Genomic DNA, 20,090 nt, shown 5'->3' on the forward strand with positions numbered 1-20,090 from the left:
CCGCATTGGAAAGTGTGAATAAAATCGAATTTCATCACCTTCTATACGTGTCCCAATACTTTTGTCAACATAGTGTAGACCGGATTTTTGGGTGATTCTCTGTTCTTATACACATCGGCCTCTTTTCAGAGAGGACCACCTTCTAGAAGACCCCATTTCACAGTGATTTTTGGTGGTCGTCTCCAGAATTGCCATATTAGAGTGGGACACAGTCTGATCTTCAGGAATGGATCATTTCAGTAGAATACCAGCAGAGCCGCACAGAAAAAGTCAGCCGAAAAATAGGGCAGAGCTAAATTTAGATTTACTCATTTATAGCCAGTTCTAAAATGCAGAGAGCCAAGGTATACAAGGTATAGCAATTTAACTGCAGCCACATACCCATCACATTCGTCCCGCATTCCTATATAAAGCATCTGCCATATGGCGCTTTATTTCTCTTCATTCCGTGCTGTAACCTGAAAATTAGAGACTAAATTAATAATCACATAGCCGGCTCATGCAATCAGCGCTCATTTATCGTATTCAAGTCGATCATCACCTTTTACATAAAACAGCTCCAGTTCCAGATATATTCCCCCACTTTGACGTAAAATGCCGTAGTCTGTATATAGGTTTCATGTCATTGGTGTCATGAGAAGTGATGAGCGAACTTTTGAAAAGTTTGGTTCACCCGGTTCGCCAAACTTCTGCAAAAAGTTCTGTTCAGTCCGAATTAGTTGGAACCCAATCGGAAGCTCACTAAAACCACTAAAACTGGTAACACTCTCTAAGGGCTCCCTCCTAGGTCACCAGCGTATTACACACATATTTTTTTTTACGCGTGTAATACGCAGTGAGCACCAGTATAGGCCATGGGATTTAACATAGGCAACAAATACATGTGTATGGTGATAAAAATATGTGTGTAATATGTGGGCCACATATGCCCGTGTGAAGAAGTTCTAAGAGCCATAAAAGCCCATACAATGCTCTAAGAGTGTTATACAGGGCTTTTAAGGCTCTTAGGGCTTCTTCACATGGGGGTGATTTAGTCCCATTATGCATGTTGAGCATAGTTGCGCCTGCGCCTGTGTGTTTTTGCCCTTAGGCAGTGTTATATACCAGTGTTCAGGACTAGCGTTGAGCGAACCGAACCAGTAGAACCCGGTTTTGGGTAGAACTTTGCTGAAAGCTTGGTTTTGGGTTTCTGCCAAACTGAGCTTTTAGCAAAGCTCTATCCAAAACGGGATTCTACTGGTTTGGTTCAGTCAACACTAGTCATGAGTATCTACAAAAAGTGTCTCTCGCTCTAGAAGACCTGGTACATCCCTGATTTCAATGGCCTTCATTTCTCCTATGGATGGCGCTGCATGCAAATTAAGCACCTACTACCAGGAGTGAGTATAAGCTGATTTGTTACTTTTACACATGGGAAGCTTGTTGTGCTAAAATTTTAATAAGGCATACAACCCCTTTAGAGGGACTGTAGGAGATTCAAAATACAATAATCTACATCTTTTCCAGAAATAGCGCCACTCTTATCCGTAGGCCATGTCTGGTATTGCAGCTCTGCTTGCAATAACAGAAACAGTCCATGGAAAAGAACAGCGCTGTTTCCAGAAACTGTATACTGGCCTTTTAAATTCAATGCAAGTATGAGTTCCTGGACCAGAAATGGCAGCAGAAGCTACATCGGGACCATGAGCCATAAACCATATTGAAGGCAAACAAATGCAGAATCTAGCAAAGGGGCAATTGTAGGCACGCTAAACCCTGCAAGCAGCACCGAGGATATGGTCATATGTAGCAAATTTTCTGCAGCAAAAAACATGAATTTAAGATGTGGATTTAATGCGGATTTTGGTGTGGATTTTACCTGCCATTTGAAGAGGCATTTAAAAATCCCCACTGAAAGTCAGCGCACACTGTGAATTATGTTAGCTACATGTTAAGGGGATTCCCCCAAATCACATTCACTTTGCTGCTACTGTAATACGCTGCAGATCTGCCACATGTGAACACTTATTGGTTATTACTTGGTGCCAGAGGCGTAACTTGAAGCTCCTGGGCCCCAGTGCAAAACCTGTAACAAGGCCACCAACTATAATGCTTTATTCATAGTACTGGGTTCCCTATATGGAGAAGAGAGGCCTTATGAGCCCCCTAATGTTCCTGGGTCCGGGTGCAACCGCATCCCCTGCATCCTCCATAGTTACGCCCCTGCTTGGTGCAGGAAGAACCATGTATAGAAGCAATGATTGTCCTGGAGCTTTTTAAGTTCATAGTTTGTACCTCCAGATCGATTGTTCTACACTGTAGTTCTAAAAGCGTCTAAATCTTTAAATACTCACAACTTGAAAACACAAAAAAATCTTCTAAATAAGTGATTTAAAAAAATCATACGACATGTAGTGTTCATGAGAACAACTCTCAGTCCAATTTAAAGTAGTCAGCTTTTTCTTTTCATTTCAGCACTTTTTATGGCTCTGAACGAGGCAGCTCTTTCTTCCACTCTCTCAGCGGGAAGTCCCAGCACAATGACAATCATCGATCAGCAGCTGAATTACAGTACTTCCAGCAAATCAGGAGAAATTCCAACTGTGATAGTCATTACCACCTATACTAAACAAGGTTTCGCAGTGGTATGCATCTCCCTAGCACTTGTGTGACAACAACTTTTGTGCTTTCAACTTGCTAGACTGCTGACAGTCCACCAAATCTTGATCTTTTTCACTGCTTGAGATGGCTTGCCATAAATTTAGGGCTGGTGGTCTTAGGTGGGTAACCCCTTAAGGATGTGACTAGTTTAGTATTATAAGATGCAACGATATTTTGTAGCAGAAAGGAATCCAACACATAAAGACGCTACTCTTCAAGTACTGATAATTAGAATGTCAGACTTGTTTCCTATTAAAGGTCACTTTTTTATGACCAGGAACACCTACCCACTTCAACCCCCCACACAAATATAAAACTGCACGTTTCAACCCTTGAATGGGGTCTTCCTCAGGTATTTTCCTCAAGAATATATAACTTTTTATTTACCTATCAACATGCCCATATGAGAACTCATTGAGTTGCAAGCTCCAATTTTATTAGTTTAGGGGGCAGGGTGAAAAACTCATGTATTCTGCCATTGTGTTTTGGTTTTTTCATGGCATCCACTATACAGTATAACCAACATGACAACTTTTTTCTTTGGATCACTACAATTACAACATAGCAAAATTGTATATTTTTTTTAGGTTTTTCCACTCTTGCACAATAACCCTTTTTTGGAAAATATATATATTTTTTGCATGGCTGCATTCAAAGACCTAGAACCAACCTTGTACATGCTGTGATCAATGTTAATGCTTGTAAGGAGCTAAGGGCGGGGATCTGTTTTTTCTCCGATCCCCGCTAATGCAGTGGGACCCTGGTCATCAGTCACAATGTGCTCCCACTGCGAACAGCATTGGCTCAGCTTCTGAGCCCACCTCATCTACATGCTGTAAATATGCGGCTTTTCGTGGTAACATCATGGGGCGGGAAGAGGTTACGGGACCTGTCACGTCTTCTTGTCAGCTTTGCAGCTGTGGCCCCGCTGACTCCAATGAGATGCAGTAGACTGAGCCACACAAGCTATGGAGGAATATAACATTAAGAAGGATAGAGCAGCTCATATTAAGAAGGAATGTGACAAGCAATACAATTTAAGGGCTCAGTCACACGGGCGCCGATCCGCCCGTGTTTCTGCACGATAAGACGGCCGCAGCGCGTGCGGACAACTCTCTGCATGACCGGCTCCATTGGCAGCCATGTGTTCTATCTTCCGGCCGGTGCGGAGAGTCATCCGCAATTGCAGTGCAGAAACACGGGCAGATCGGCGCCTGTGTGACTGAGCCCTGATTGTCACTGCATTGTCAGCAGAAAGTTTGGCAACTATGTAACATGTGAAACTGGGAATAGAGTGCAGAGGGAAGTCTCAACTAACCAGAAAGGTCCTGGAACTTACTAAGCACTCTAAAAAGAAAGATGTGAGCTGCGTCACAGACTGTACGAGTGAATGCAGGGAACAGCAGTAAATGCAGAGCTGCAGTGTAACGTCTTACCGGTGCTCGATAGGAGCCATGGGTGTAGTCCCCCGTGCAGGATCGGAGAGTAGTCAGGAGGAACCTGGAGGTCATCAACAGACAGTCACAATTGTAGTACAATGGGTGAGGCGGAAGTATAGTCAGATGGAAGCCAGGAGTCGTTATCGGGTAGTCTTGCAGAAATAGTGGAGGTACAGGTGCCGTGGAGCTTGACCAAACAGTGCTGTGAAGCAGAATAATCATGCAAGGAGGGAGTGGCAGGGCCAGGCTTTTATAGAGAGTCTCAATTAGCGTCAGGGCAAGGCCAGGACAGAGAGGCAGGAACTAGATCAGGAGGAATAGAAAACAAGGCTAGGTTTCAGAAAAGGAACTGTCCAAAACCCTGGATGGAGAGAGCTGCCAACTGGAGTGCAAGGAGCTTGTGGGTTCAAGCCCTGACATGCAGTCTGCAGAAAGGGCAGAGTAGCAGGAATTGCCCCAAGGACACTGGAGGTGAGAGCCAGAGTATATCCAGAGTTGTGCAGAAGCTGCTAGAGAGGAAAGACCCGCAGAGGAGAGGGAGCTAGAGGATTGCCAAAACAACTTGACAGTGTCTCAGGACTCCTTCACATAGGCAATGTTTTGCAACTACGTTACATGCTTCAAAAGATGCCTACTAATAGAACCAATGCTTTCCTAGGGAAACCTTCAGATGAGCGATTTCTTCTATATTTCCCAAAAATAAGATCTACCTCAATAATAATCCCTAGCTACACTACATGAAAAAAAAAATAATACTCACCTAGTATGATGTGATTCAATGAATGGCTGTGATTGGTTCATCAAGAGCTGGCTCTGATTGGCTGAGGCGGCGCTCATGAACCAATCAGACCAATCACTTGCTGGAGGTGGGGTATTCAAGCCCTGTTACCAACAAGAGATGCTCCGTCGGCATTAAAGGCCACACGGAAGCCTGCCAGAGGCCAGCGGGAGGGACGCGGACGGCGCCTGCTAGATGAGTATGAGACACCTGTGCCTCTTTTTCCAAAAATTTATATAAGACAGGGTCTTATTTTTGTCAAAAAAACTAAAGATAGGACATCAGCAGCAGGATTCAACAACTGAAACTCCCTGCTGCGTGAAAAAATAGGTCTTGACCTATCTATTGCAGGAAATCATAGTTCCTAATCGTGTTCATGGGCAAATTTCACCACTAATTAAGCTCGAGACTTGATAGTGAAAATTATCTGTTCATACGATTTTCTGCCACGCTAACTGCAATTTTTTTTAATGCAGATAACTTCTGCACGATTTTGTAGCCTATGTGAATGAGCCCTCATAGAGAGTTTGCCAGGATCCTAATCGGAGCAATTTAAAAGAATTAATAGAGCATGGGAGTGTATTACCAAGCAATCGCTCCAGGATTAGGAGTAGATACTCGGGAGTTCTTCTGCATCAGATTGTAAGTGAGCCCGGCCCCATTGAACACTGGTGTGCACACCAACGAAGACCAGTGAGAATCCAAGTTACATCACTCGTATAGTGAGCTACCAATTGAGATTTAAATATTGGGCATTGCTACATTGTAAATTACACCCTACAAAGTATGTAGTCCTGTGATTCTCCATAGTTACTGCTAGGCAGGATTGCATACAAGTTCTTTGGTTCTTCAACTGCCTCCTACATTACATAACATTGTTCGTTTTCAGTTGTTTCAAATAAAAAATAGTTTCCATTTTCATAACTCTATCATTCCTGTTGTATCCTGTAACCTGTGTAGCATACCACCACTAAAGAAAAGCGGGTGACGTCAAGCTTGATGGACAGTGAGCGGTGGGGACCGCCTACTTGACACATTCACAATACCGGGAGCTGTATCTAAAGAAAGCCTATACAACGGAATGGGGTGAGCAGAACTGAAACAAAGGCATTGTTGGAGTCTGTGGGACTGTGGCTTCGAAGCTATTACACCACCCTTGTAGACATGAGGACATGACAGGTTCTCTTTAAGGCTCAGAGATTGCAGGATAGGAAGAAAAAACAGTTTTCATTGTTTTAATCCTCTTTGGTTTGTTCCATGCGGTGCCTGAACCACCTACTACCTGGCTAAGAAGTGTTAATCTTAGCTGTAATATAAATGTCTTGCGGGTTACCAAACGCCAATCTCTCCAGTGACCGGTGATTGGAAGCCCGGCGCAGCGCAGAGTCCAGGCCATGCTGCGCGGTCATCCCTTTTTAGTTAGGTTCCCAGGGCTTCTCATATTTGTACAGCTACATGGTGCCTGCTGAAATCTCTCACATTTTCCTTACCATCTATTAAAAGACAATTCCCCAGTATGTCAGGATATGTTGCCAAGGGTGAGCTATGTGCCGTGCCGCTTCTCCTGCTCTCTAATGAAAGGAACAGACATGAGATTTTGTCAGAATTTCTGCATTTTAATGACAACACAGCTGCTGTTCCAAAAGTCAAACCATTCGATGACAGGGTACGTAGATGAGATGCCTAATTAATGGCCTGTCGACGAGATTTGCAAAAAAAAAGTAGATTCCTCCTCAAAAACTGTCAGTGACTCATCAGAGATTTTACAGAGAGACTTGTGTTTTGGCAAAAAGGGGAACATAGTGTAAATTTGTGTACAATGGTTCCGATTCTTCAGGTTTCCTGCTCCTTAAAGGGATTTCACGGCTTATAGAGTGAATGCAGTCCTATAACACACTTCATTGCTCATCAGACCAGAGGAAGGAAGTAGAAAGAGTCTGGTTGACCTCCCTATGTAATAACACAGTTAGACCTTACCGCTATGGTGGTCAGTAGTGCCAAGTAATCTTTTCCCTGCAAGACGCTACTCCTTTGACACCACAGCATGCTATAGACGTTGCTCTTAAAGGGTTCAATGGGCTTTGTGACTCTAATGAGAGCCATCTGGCTATCTTGAAAGGGGAATTCTATCTTGGCAAGTTACTTTCCAATTGGCGGGAGTCTAATTGCTGGGGCCCCCACCGATCCAGAGATATTGCCCCTAATGCACCCTTGTATCACTGAAAAAGACGCAGGATTGGGCAAAAGTATCTAGGCAGGACTGGTGATGTCACTGTCCATTTCCAGTTCCAATCTAGCAATAGGAAGAAAAGTGCTCCAATATGTTGGGTACGTAGAAGAAATATGTTGGAGAAGAGTAGGAACGCTCACCTAAATCTGCTGTACTCACGGCACAACCGGGCAGCCCTTGCCGCCTCTGTCCGGGCAATGCTGGGATTCCTGCCGGCAACGCAAGGATGAGGAGATGAAAGAGGAACCACGGCACGTTGCGTAGATAGACCGGTAGTGGGATGAAGTGAGAAGTAAGATTGTCCACTCCTCACTTCATCCCGCTACCGGTCTATCTGTTCAGTGTATCGCGGTTCCTCTTTCTTCTCCTCATCCTTGCATTTCCAGTTGCAGACTTTACTGATTATACTGTATATATATACACACTATCTATACCCTCTCTGGGTCCACTTGTACCTCTATAGAAACATAGAACCAACACTGTAACGGACCCCAAATGCACTCATTTATAACACTCATATGCCCAATGCTTTTATTTAAGGCTCCATTCACATGGAAGCCATGACTGTTAGAAATCCATCGTACAAGCGATCCAAGTGATGAGCGCCAGACCTCATTGTCGTATAATAGGGCCCATTGGGGCTCTGTTAACTGCTTAAAGGCCATCCACTGTACAATAAATATGAGGGCGGTCTTGGGTATATGGAGCAAGCTACCAAACAGGTGTAGACTTTTTATGACAACTGATATCTACCTGCAATGATCAGGGCTAGCTTTGATCACTGTTAACTCTTTGGTGCTGGTGTCAAAGTTGACATCGCAGCTAAGCAACCAGCCGAAGAGGGGTTCTTTCCGGGGCTCAATTGGCTTCCTGGAATATAACTGTGGTGTGCCAATGGGTTTGCATGGTAGCCCGACACCTAGTGAAGGCTCCCAGGGCTGCCATGTATTGCAGTCTTTTAACCTCTACATGTTTCTGGCCTTGATAGGCGCTAAAATATCATGTATTTCAATACGGAAGTATTGCAGTATATTGTAGTAGCAATCAAACTATTGCAAGTTCAAGTCCCTTTAGGGGACTAAAAGAAAAAAAAAAACGTAAGTATTAAAAAACAAAACAAAAACCTTTTCCCCCAAAAATATAATAAACATAATTGGTATCACCGTGTCTGTAAAAGTCTGAACTATTAGAATACTGTATATTATTATTTATCCTACACAATGAACTTCATAAGAAAAAAAGAACATCATGCCAGAATTGTGTTTTTTCTGGGCAACCATACTCTTAAAAGAAATTGAACAACAAGTTATCAAAAAGCCGTATGTACCCTAAAATGGTACCAAGTAAACCACAAGTCGTCCTGCAAAAAACAGGCCCTCACATAGCTTCATTGATGGGATAAAGGTATGGGTCTCAGAATATGGCAACAGAAGTAAAGGGGTTGTCCGAGACTCCCCAATAATGTAATAAAGGCTTTCGATAAGAAGCATCACTCACCTGTTTGTGCGCCCGCTGTTTCAGTGCCACTGCTGTGTTGCGCTTCACCCTTGTTATCCAGTTCTGCAACGATGACATGTAGGACTCCCCGCACAACCACTGAGCTCATTGGCTGACTGCAGCAGTCGCCTGGATAACGTGGCATGTCATTTCTGCAACGCCGGAGAGGAGCAGCACTTCGGTGGCGCTGGAACAGTGGACAAATGACCAGGTAATCAAGACACCTTTTTTATTTTATATTGATCCTACTGTAGTGGCCCAAAGTCTATATTTTTGTCTCCCTCCATAAATGTCATGTCTTCTGTGTAGATACACTGTCCATGATCTTCAACGGTAGAGTGGGGAGGAGTGCCGGCAGCATGGGGGTACCTTCAGCCCTCATGTGGTGAAGAGTGATCGAGGAGAAAGAGAGGTCACATGAGGTCCCCAATTCCAGGAGCCTTTAGAGAAAGAGAAGAGAGCGAAGTGAAGCGTACGCCGTGCAGAGATTCAGGTCCTCAACAAGTGAGTGTCTGTGGAGCGTCCCTGCCCCCATCCTCCTCTGCAGAGTAACCCTTGCAGGAGCGGTACTGGACAGGTAACTTGCACTGCAGGATATCATCCAGAGTTTCCTCCCTGACCTCAAGTTTCCTGTCCTTCCTGGTGTGTTTTTACGCTGCACATTACTGACCGTTCCCAGAGACTGAGGTACTACAAAGTTAACCGTGTGTGGATTACCTTCATTTCTCAGTGGACATTCATTCCAGTGAGTGAGGAACATTGGCGTCATGTGACAATCCTTAAATCCACTTCACATATTTAGGCCATCACTGTTCCAAGGGTGTCCGGAAGAGGCCTAGTGGTACTTGGGCTGAGGTAGCATGTATCCCTCCGAGGAGGAGTCTGGTAAGTGCCACCGTGACAGGAGCTACCTCTACTCTTCAAGCTCCTCAGCGTTAGCCTCGTGTCCCGAGTGGTCCTTTGAGGCTACCCCATATGCTGCGACAGTGAAAAAGCCTGACCATAGAGGCAGAAAATCTCCAGAACTGATCCATCATAAGCAGAGGCGTAACTTGAAGCTTCTGGGCCCTGGTGCTAAATCTGTAACGGGGCCCCCAACTATAATGCTTTTTTCATAGTATTGGGTTCCCAATATGTAGAATAGAGGCCTTATGGGCCCGCTAGGCCCAGGTGTTTTGATTTAAGCCCGCAAAATCATGCAGTTCACAGCGCGATTTCGGGCAAACAGGGGCCTTCCGTGCGCAATTGTGCAGAAGGATATAGCCTGGCGCATTTTTTTCCTCATGCTTGGAATATGCGAGAAAAAAAAGCACATGTGAAGGAACCCATTGAAGTGAATAAGCTGCACATTGTGGGCACAGATTTTGCGGCCAGAAATGCGCTCAAGTGAAGGCCCCCTAAGTGTGAAATTCACTACGGCTTGCGGTGTATGGTGCGACCTATTCCATCCTTTGTGAAAGGTCCCTAAACCTCGCCTCTTGAGTCATGCTCAAATTTGCCTGTAATTTTTCTTTAAATCAACCCAAATTCAGCAAAAACCTCCTGCCGAACATTGAGTTCTTGCTGCTTTCTGTTCCTTTGTGTGATGAGTTTTATGATGTTTTCCACAATGTCTCCTAAACAGAATGACTGCAGGAATTAGATAGAAACGTGCCGCAGCGCTTCCGAACAACGCTTAGTGCTGCGTCTGGTGGTTATGCCTCTTGGATGTAATAACAGAGGAGACACATGAGGTCTTCCCAAAGCCTGAAAACTCCTCCTGACTCCCAGGATTACTCAGGATTCTGAGCACATAGGTAAGCAGCACACTGCGGGCTCCACAACCAATATCCAGGCTGATGCGGAGGCGAACACAAAGGAGACACCTGACTGCTGCTTCCAGATGAGATGAGTGCACACGGCGGGGAGAACGATGGAAAGCCCCCCCCCCCTGTTTATACTGAAAACAATCCCCTCTACATATAAGGGGACACTACTAGATGTAGAAAACGGCCTAAAAGAAAAACTACCCATGTGGCCCCTGGCATCTAAACAGGTCTTGTGCTGCTCTTGGAAGATGACAGGTACAATGCGCTTTTAGGGAAGATTTACATGCAGCCAAACAGCGAAAATCTGCACCAAGATCCGCTGCAAAAACTGTTGGTGCAGATTGTGATGTGGATCTGCACCAAAATCCGGGACACTTAGATAGTTTCCCAAATCGCCTCATGTGTGATGGAAGCCTCAGGGCTTTCACAAGAAATGGAATATGCTGCAGGACGCTTCGGAATATTCTGTAACAATCTGCGGAATATTCCGCCGTGCGGTAAAATCTGTAAAGGGTTAGGCTGTGGACATTTAATGTTACTTGCACTGCGTGTATCTAACTTACAGGACCTTCAGAGAGAGGAGAGCGGCTCAGTAGTTTTAGAAAGCGCAGAAAGGAGAGTAACTCAGGACTTTCAGAAAGCACAGGGAAGAGAGCGACTCAGCAGGTTTTAGAGATAAAAAGAAGAGTAGAAGGTCTCAGGCAGCCAGATAGCCCCATCTAATCAGTTCCATCCAGTCAGTAAAGCAGACCATTAAAGTGGTAGAGGCCAGTTACAGCAAAGGGACATAGTGGCCATTTCCCTATGCTGGGGAGCGGCAAAAAGGTCCAGAGCGAGTGAATGAGGGGCCCGTAAAAAACTGTGCTGCAGGAATGTGTAGGTGAAGAGAAGGCCTGCTGAAAAGGCAAGACAAGACACTTTGCCCAGTGCATCCACATTAAAGACATGACATGTAGGACATTTATGCAGGGGCCAGAAATAGGTGTTTCGGGCGACTACACATTCCCTCCCAGGCTCTGTCATGAACTAAATCCCTGGCCAGGGTCGCAGTTTTGGACCTCATGGGACAGCCCAAAACCGGCTAATGCAAGTGAGTGGATGTAATTGTGACATAGTTAGTGCAAGGGCTTGCTTAGTGATTTGATAGGCTACTCCCCGACACTCCCCCCTGAGAACGCTCGGACAAGAATGCAGTTACTCGAGAAGAGTGAGGCTCACTCGAGTAACTGACTTATACGAGTGTGCTCGCTCATCTCTAGCCTCCACCCATTTGGTGGGCCAGGCAGCCGCACACTACTGCCCTTTGAAAAACGCCCCGAGTCCTGTGCTACTTGCTGCATCCATATAAAGCTCAAACTCAACATTGCCCAACCCCTTGGACATAAACATTGACCACCCATTGTATTTTTTTGGGAAACATGAGCTATACATCCAAATCTGCTTTCAATCCTCTCGTCAGCCTGATAAAATGATGAGGCGATTTTACCCAAACTGTTGCCTCAGCCAATTTCCGACAAAAAATACCGCAGCCCAAGGGCATAATTCTGCACGCAAAGTTCAATTGTTGCAGCCGTCCTGAGGCTCCCGCCTTGCTTCCAGGCCAAACCAGGGTTTAGCAGCATTCCTGCCTCTCCTGGAGCTGAGAGGTGTGGTGGTGGCAAGATTAATGTCAGTCAGCACCTGGTGTTAGGTAGCTCTGCTGCTACTTAAGCAGTGCTAACTGTTTTTCCAGTGCTGGTCAATGATTCTCTGCAGTTCCATGTTGGACAGCGACGGAGCAACATAGTGTGCTGGAAGCTCTGCTGGACAAGCTAATTCCTTTGCTGTTTTTGGTTTGGTTTTGTTCTCCTTTGTTTTGCGCTAGGGCTCCCAGTTAGGGACTGGTCAGTGGCCCAGGTTCGAGTGTGGGCTCGCACTTTTCAGCGCGGTTAGTCTGCCGAGTAGGCAGGGTCCCCTCCCGGGTTAGGGGACGATAGGGAGAGCATTCCCCTTTAGTTTTTGTTTTCCTTTTTGCACAGTTGTGCCTTTGATTTATGTTATTGTGGTTGCACGTTATTGAACGCAACAACAATTTCCTCAACAAAGATTGCAAACTCTGAATGGAAATTTTCTTGACAGATCACGCCTTCTCAAGGTCCTGTTTTAGCAATACTAATTTTTTTTGTGGCAACCAGCATTCCATCCTTTCTGTGTCAATCATGATACCTAAAAAACTCAGGCATGTAGTCTGCCCTTCCAATTTTTCTGGAACAAAATGGCACGCCAAAATGTCTGGCAACCCACTACACAGTCGCGAACAATGAACCACAAGTGGACAAATTAGCCGGGCTGAGACTTTTAAAAAAATCATCCAAATAATAGATAACCGTCCGAACTCCTGCTAAGTCACAAATCACCCATTCCTGAAACTAACTAAATGTCTCGAAAAATATGCAAGAAATTGAACAGCCATTGGCATACACCTGTCTACAAAAGGCGAACCATCCCAATAACATCCCAACAAGCGACTACTGCCCGGATGAACTGGAAGTAAACGAAAAGCCGATTCCACATTGGTTTTTGCCAACAATGTCTCAGGCCTGTAAATCCGCACCCAATTCACTGCTTCGTCGAATGGCATACAAACCACCGAACAAAGATCAGAGTCTTTACCATCGTTCACTGACGCACCTTTTGGGTACGACAAATTGTGAATCAGCCAAAATTTGTTCTGCTCTTATTTGGGCACCACCACCAATGGGGAAATGACAAGATCACTCCATGGACGGGAAACAAAGGAACCTGCCATCCATCCTAAACTCACCTCCTTGTGCAATTTTTCCCTCACCACCCCTTCGTGTTGTAATGCCGATTTCACATTTTTTTATGAAAAAGAAACTTGGTGCGCTGGAGGAGGTATGCGAAAACCCTCCTTAAAGCCCTCAGACAACATCAGTGCTTTATCCCGCTTTTGGGTATCTATTTAGATAAGGGACCATCATTTGAAGATTCACCGGCATCGTCCCTTTTTCCATTAACCCCACTGTCTTTTCCTTTTTTTTTTGCCTAAAAGCAATGGGACAAACCGTGCGACGTGCCGTCACACACCAAACAGACGTGCTTGAATCTACATGTAGATCTAAATTTACATTTTCCCTCATTGAACTGCCAGCATATTTCGGCTTTTTATCCCCCCCCCCAACCCCTGACTGTCCTACCTGTTGAGCAACTCCGGTATTTGTACTTGAGCCGGTGATACCCTGAAAAGGGATGCCCATAACAAACAGGTGCCATCATTCAACCATAAACCAATGTCCTTATGATCTCACCTAATGTTAGGTCTAACTGCCTTCCTCTGACGAAATTGTTTGTCCTACCGGAGCCCCGTCTGTCCACCATACGTACGTTATGCTTCACCTATTGCATCAATTCTCTGTCACTTTTTCCCTGATAATGCCAAAATTGCAAAAGCCTGCAACCAATTATTAAAACTCCGTGGAATTAAGCACCATTGTTTCTTTTTTCCTCCTCCTTTTTTGAGTCCATCCTATTTTCCCTTTTCCAAACTTAATTTTTCCAACAGAAGGAGGGAAAAAAATCTTCACATACTCGTCATGCCATAGTTTTTCTTTAATTGCGCCCCTAATGGTCCCTCAAAGCACACGTAAACCGACCCTTTCGCCTTGTCATCTAAACGAATCGCATCCTGTCCTCAGTTTGGACTGCTACTGTCACCCCTGAAATCCCCGAAGCGGTCGCCACCCACTGACTCCCCAATATAGTCCCCCCATCCTGTAAATTACCCGACATTCCTGAAAACAACCAGGCCGCAACCGGCGATGGATAAACCTGACTCCCCACCCCCATCCCTTGTTTGCCATGGGTCATAACTCATGCATACTACCCAACAACTGAATGTCCCTCCCCCCCCGATGCCCGATTGCACCCCCTTAGGTTGGATCCCCTCCCCTAACTGTACCATTATCCTCCCTCCTAGCATGACTAACACTGTTAATGTTAGACAAACGCAACATGAAATTATGCTCACCTGGTCGCATGGGAGATGTGAGCCCACCGGCCGTCCACAGCGGATACAGCCGATCATGTTGTTCCTCACCGTTTCTGTTGTAAATTCCTTCCACTGATACCAGAACAGGCTTTCGGATGTCATCCATCCCAAATTACTGACCTCTCCAGGGCCACGTTACTGCCTGTCCATCTGCGGCACGAACACTGCTGACCACACTCGACTACTCTCCCCAGCCTCCTCTTCCTCTAATCCGGACCTCCACCAATCCCTGGTGTATTCCTCCAAGCTCATGGTAGCCCTAGGTGCAACTTCCTGATGACAGGTCCGCTCCCTGACTGGGTATCGCCAGATGAGCTGACTGTTGCCCTCCTACCCTTGTCTGCTCCTCCAGGGATACTGACTCTTCCTGTCCAATGCTGCCGGCCCCGCTCCCAAGCTGGCACTTCATCCAAGGAGCCAGCCATATCTTCCCTCTCCAATCCGCTGACAGGCACCTTAACACCCCACCCCCAACATTAGGTGACCAGTAGGGTTGTTGATCTGGGTCTTGGAGTCATGTAGAACTTAAACGTTGATCCAGGGATTATTCTGTCTACCATTATGAAGTTGGAAAGGACTTTTTTTTCTCCAAAGGAGCTAAATTGGTTTCTGCCTTTTTTTTTTGCTTTCCTCTGGATCAACAAGGTAGGGGCAGAAACAGACTGAAGGTACCCTAAGACCCTCAATTCTTAGAAAGGTGACCCTCTGGACATCAGTCTGTAGTCAAAGGTGATGTGATTTATATATCAGTTTATGGATTAAGGTCGGGGGTCGCTAACTTTTCTCCTTAGGGAGAGTATCTAGATGGTGAGTGAGGAGACTCAAATGGCCATGCACACTCCTCTGGGTAATATGCAAATAAGGGAGATGAAATAAAGTCTCGACAGTGCCACCTATTGGAAGACAGCTTTCCTTCAAGCCAAAGTCAGACTCTTTATACAAGCCTTGTACAATGACTGGGAATTAACAGCAAAGCCAGACTCCATGTACAGCCAGCTGTTTCAGGGTACTTGCCCTTCATCAGTCTAAAACGTTCTGCGTGTCTATCTATATATATAAAGACGAAAGCCCTCACTGACTCACTCACTCACTGACTGACTGACTGACTTGCCAAAAGTTCTCCAACTTCCCGATGTCGTAGAAGCATGAATTTTCGCAGAAGCATAGATTATCTCCAAAATAGGAAAGGTAATTGGGTCCCAACTCGATTATTCAATTCTAGCGTAAAAGAATTAGCGCCGAAATTTAACATGCATAGTCCAAATTTCTCACTTCCCAATGTCATAGAAACTTAAAATTTGGCAGGAGCATTGATTATGTCATAAATAGAAAAAGTTAATGGGTCCCAACTTGATTATTCAATTCTATGTGCAAAAGAATTAGCGTCCAAATTTTACATACAGAATCTAATTCTCTCACTTCCCAATGTCATAGAAACGTGACATTTGGCACGAGCATTGATTATGTCATAAGTAGGAAAAGCTAATGGGTCCCAACTCGACTATTCAATTCTATGCACAAAAGAATTAGCGTCCAAATTTTACGTACGGAATATAATTTTCTCACTTTCCGGTGTCATAGAAATGTGAAATTTGGCACAAGCATTGATTAGGTCATATATAGGAAAAGCTAATGGGTCCCAGCTCGATTATTCAATTCTATGCACAAAAGAATTAGCGTCCAACTTTTACGTACGGAATGTAATTTTCTCACTTCCCAATGTCATAGAAACATGAAATTTGCCATGAGCATTAAATATGTCATAAATAGGAAAAGTTAATGGGTCCCAACTTGATTATTCAATTCTAGCGCAAAAGAACTAGCGTCCAAATTTTACGTACGGAATCTAATTCTCTCACTTCTTGGTGTCATAGAAACATGAAATTTGGAACGGGCATTGATTATGTCATAAATAGGAAAAGTTAATGGGTCCCAACTCGATTATTCAATTCTAAGCGCAAAAGAATTAGCGTCCACATTTTACGTACGGAATTTAATTCTCTCACTTCCTGATGTCATTTTATATAAAGGAAACGTCGCATGGTTACCTCCCCGTGGCGTTTCCTGGGTAACGCAGAGAACTATGCAAAATTGTGAACATGTTTTCCGGTATCTCTAAAGTAACCACGACTTCATAAGGTTTTCCGTGTGAACACCAGATAAACACCAGTACCAAATTAACTGGGGCGAAGCCGGGTATGTCAGCTAGTTATATATAAAAAGCTATATGCATATGTATCTGTTTATATTATATATCCATCCAGATGCATACGCATATTGTTTTTTTCTGTAATACAAACCCATGTAACGTATTTGAAGCTGTTTCAATGCTAATTATCCATAAAGGGTTTTTTCAGCCAAATACTATTGATGTTGCATCTTCAGGATAGGTCAATAGTTGATCGCCTGGGGTCCACCACTCTGGATCCAGACCAATCAGCTTATCAGGCGCCCGCTGCCAGTGCTACCTAGGGGGGTATGGAGCTGGCGCTTGTAACTGCAGGCGCAGATCTCGTTAAAATTAATGAGTATACGTCATCAATAATATTTGCCTGCTTTTAGATTGAACAAGTATCGTTCTAACAAGTGATGAGGGTCCTGAGAAACTTACATTACCAATGTTTTTGTAAAGTATTGTTTACTTAGTAAACCTGTGTAAAGCCTTTCTAGTACGGCCTCATATCTCACACCTGTTTCATCCACAGGACCCCCTCGATTGCGCCATTCTCGGTATACTCTCCACACTGTTACTCGAGAAAACTCCACAATGCCGGCAGTGACATCCCGGCCCGGCTAGTCCAGCACCGATGACCGGCGTCGTTGGAAGTCACTCTGATCGCTGGATTCATGTGGAGGGCTCTTTCACACGACTGCATGTGTTTTACGCTCGGCCATATGTGATGAATAAAAAATTGCATAAAATAAGAATAGTCGCGATCAAGTGCCGATCTTAATTAGCGTATTATTGGCCATTCACATGGGCGGCTGCCACGTGATGGCAGGAAAATATGCTGCAGAAATCCTCAGAACGACTGCTAGTATTTAAATAGAGCCGGCTGTCTTCTTTCCTGGCGTTGGATGATGCTATACTCCCCCCCCCCCCCCCCCCCTCCATTTTTTTCCGCTTCCATAGAAGTGGGCAGGGAGTGGCGGAGGAGAGCGGGGAGGAACGGAGGGGAGATCTCTCTCTCTCACTCCCCCCCTCCCGCTTCCCCCACTCTCCCCCCCCCTCCCGCTTCCCCCTGCTCAGTCCCGCAACTCACCTGTCACCCGCATCGGCAGCTGAATCTTTAGAGACGAGCGGGCTTGTACTCGAATAAGGCACTATTCACTCGAGTAGTTTTCCTTACAGAGTATACTCGCTCATCTCTAATCGTGAGCGGGCCGGGGGCTAATGAAGTGGCCATCAGTGTGTACTAATAAGCGGGGGCTAATGAAGTGGCCATCAGTGTGTACCAGGTAGTCATGCTGAGTTATAATGTCTCCAGCAGTAAACACCCAGGCAGCTAATACAGGCAGTCAGACCGCAGTGATGTGATGAGACCGCAGTGATGTGATGAGACCGCAGTGATGTGATGAGACCGCAGTGATGTGATGAGACCGCAGTCATGTGATGAGACCGCAGTGATGTGATGAGACCGCAGTGATGTGATGAGACCGCAGTGATGTGATGAGACCGCAGTGATGTGATGAGACCGCAGTGATGTGATGAGACCGCAGCTCATCCGACTGGCGGACGCAACAGAAGATGCACTAAATTCCAAGTATTCTAAAGATGTGTCGGCCCCCTCCCCGGATTACTGAGGAATGTATCTCTATGCACCGCCCGGCTCGGAGAGGACGAGTCTCTTCATGCCTGATTAGACCACTAACATCTGATTGAGCCGCACCTGCCTGCCTGGCGCAGGCCGCTGGGTCTCGGATTGTGCTAAATCCATGTAAAGAGCTGATATGGATCCTGGTGGAGGTCAGTTATCCTTCATCAGCTAGAACTACTTTTATCCAATATATATTCTGCCAGGGATTGGATGATGGGAATATAATATAATCTATTAATATATTAATTATAATATAATACAGGACCGTCTGGATCCATAGCAGCCCTAATATAGTGCTTATATACACTGGGCCTCATGTCTAAGAGAAACTGTCTTTGTTGCCCATAGCAACCAATCACAGCACAGCTTTCATTTTACCACAGGATTGTAAAAACCCACAGCAACCAATCAGAGTGTAGCTTTCATTTTACCCCAGGAGTGTAAGAACCCACAGCAACCAATCAGAGTGTAGCTTTCATTTTACCCCAGGAGTGTAAGAACCCACAACAACCAATTACAGCACAGCTTTCATTTTACCTCAGGAGTGTAAAAACCCACAGCAACCAATCACAGCACAGCTTTCATTTTATCTCAACAGTGTAAGAACCCATAGCAACCAATCACAGCACAGCTTTCATTTTACCTCAGGAGTGTAAAAACCCACAGCAACCAATCACAGCACAGCTTTCATTTTATCTCAACAGTGTAAGAACCCACAGCAACCAATCAGAGTGTAGCTTTCATTTTACCCCAGGAGTGTAAGAACCCACGAAACCAATTACAGCACAGCTTTCATTTTACCTCAGGAGTGTAAAAACCCACAGCAACCAATCACAGCACAGCTTTCATTTTATCTCAGCAGTGTAAGAACCCATGGCAACCAATCACAGCACAGCTTTCATTTTATCTCAGCAGTGTAAGAACCCATGGCAACCAATCACAGCACAGCTTTCATTTTATCCCAGGAGTGTAAGAACCCACAACAACCAATTACAGCACAGCTTTCATTTTACCTCAGGAGTGTAAAAACCCACAGCAACCAATCACAGCACAGCTTTCATTTTATCTCAACAGTGTAAGAACCCACAGCAACCAATCAGAGTGTAGCTTTCATTTTACCCCAGGAGTGTAAGAACCCACGAAACCAATTACAGCACAGCTTTCATTTTACCTCAGGAGTGTAAAAACCCACAGCAACCAATCACAGCACAGCTTTCATTTTATCTCAGCAGTGTAAGAACCCATGGCAACCAATCACAGCACAGCTTTCATTTTATCTCAGCAGTGTAAGAACCCATGGCAACCAATCACAGCACAGCTTTCATTTTATCCCAGGAGTGTAAGAACCCACAACAACCAATTACAGCACAGCTTTCATTTTACCTCAGCAGTGTAAGAACCCATAGCAGCCAATCACAGCACAGCTTTCATTTTATCGCAGGAGTGTAAGAACCCATAGCAACCAATCACAGCACAGCTTTCATTTTACCTCAGCAGTGTAATAAATGAAAGCTGAGCTCTGGTTGCAGTGGGCAATAACGGGGATGTTTACACATAGTGGAAATGCTAAGGAATTTCCTCAGTGTTTCCAAAACCTAGATTGAGTGTAAACCCGCGCTATTGGTGCAGATCAGCTGCGTATCTGCCAGAGCCTATTCCCAGTGATCGAGCACCCAGACCAAATAACAGTCCAAAGTCAGAGAAGTAGTTTTAACCCCTTGGGGACCAAGCTGTTTTGCACCTTAAGGACCAGACACTTTTCAGGGATTTTACCCATCTGGTGGTTTTACTGCCCTATGTTTTTTCCTTCAGCTACCAAAATTATTTTTGCA

This window comes from Eleutherodactylus coqui, chromosome 1, assembly GCF_035609145.1.
Source record: "Eleutherodactylus coqui strain aEleCoq1 chromosome 1, aEleCoq1.hap1, whole genome shotgun sequence".
Lineage (NCBI taxonomy): Eukaryota > Metazoa > Chordata > Amphibia > Anura > Eleutherodactylidae > Eleutherodactylus > Eleutherodactylus coqui.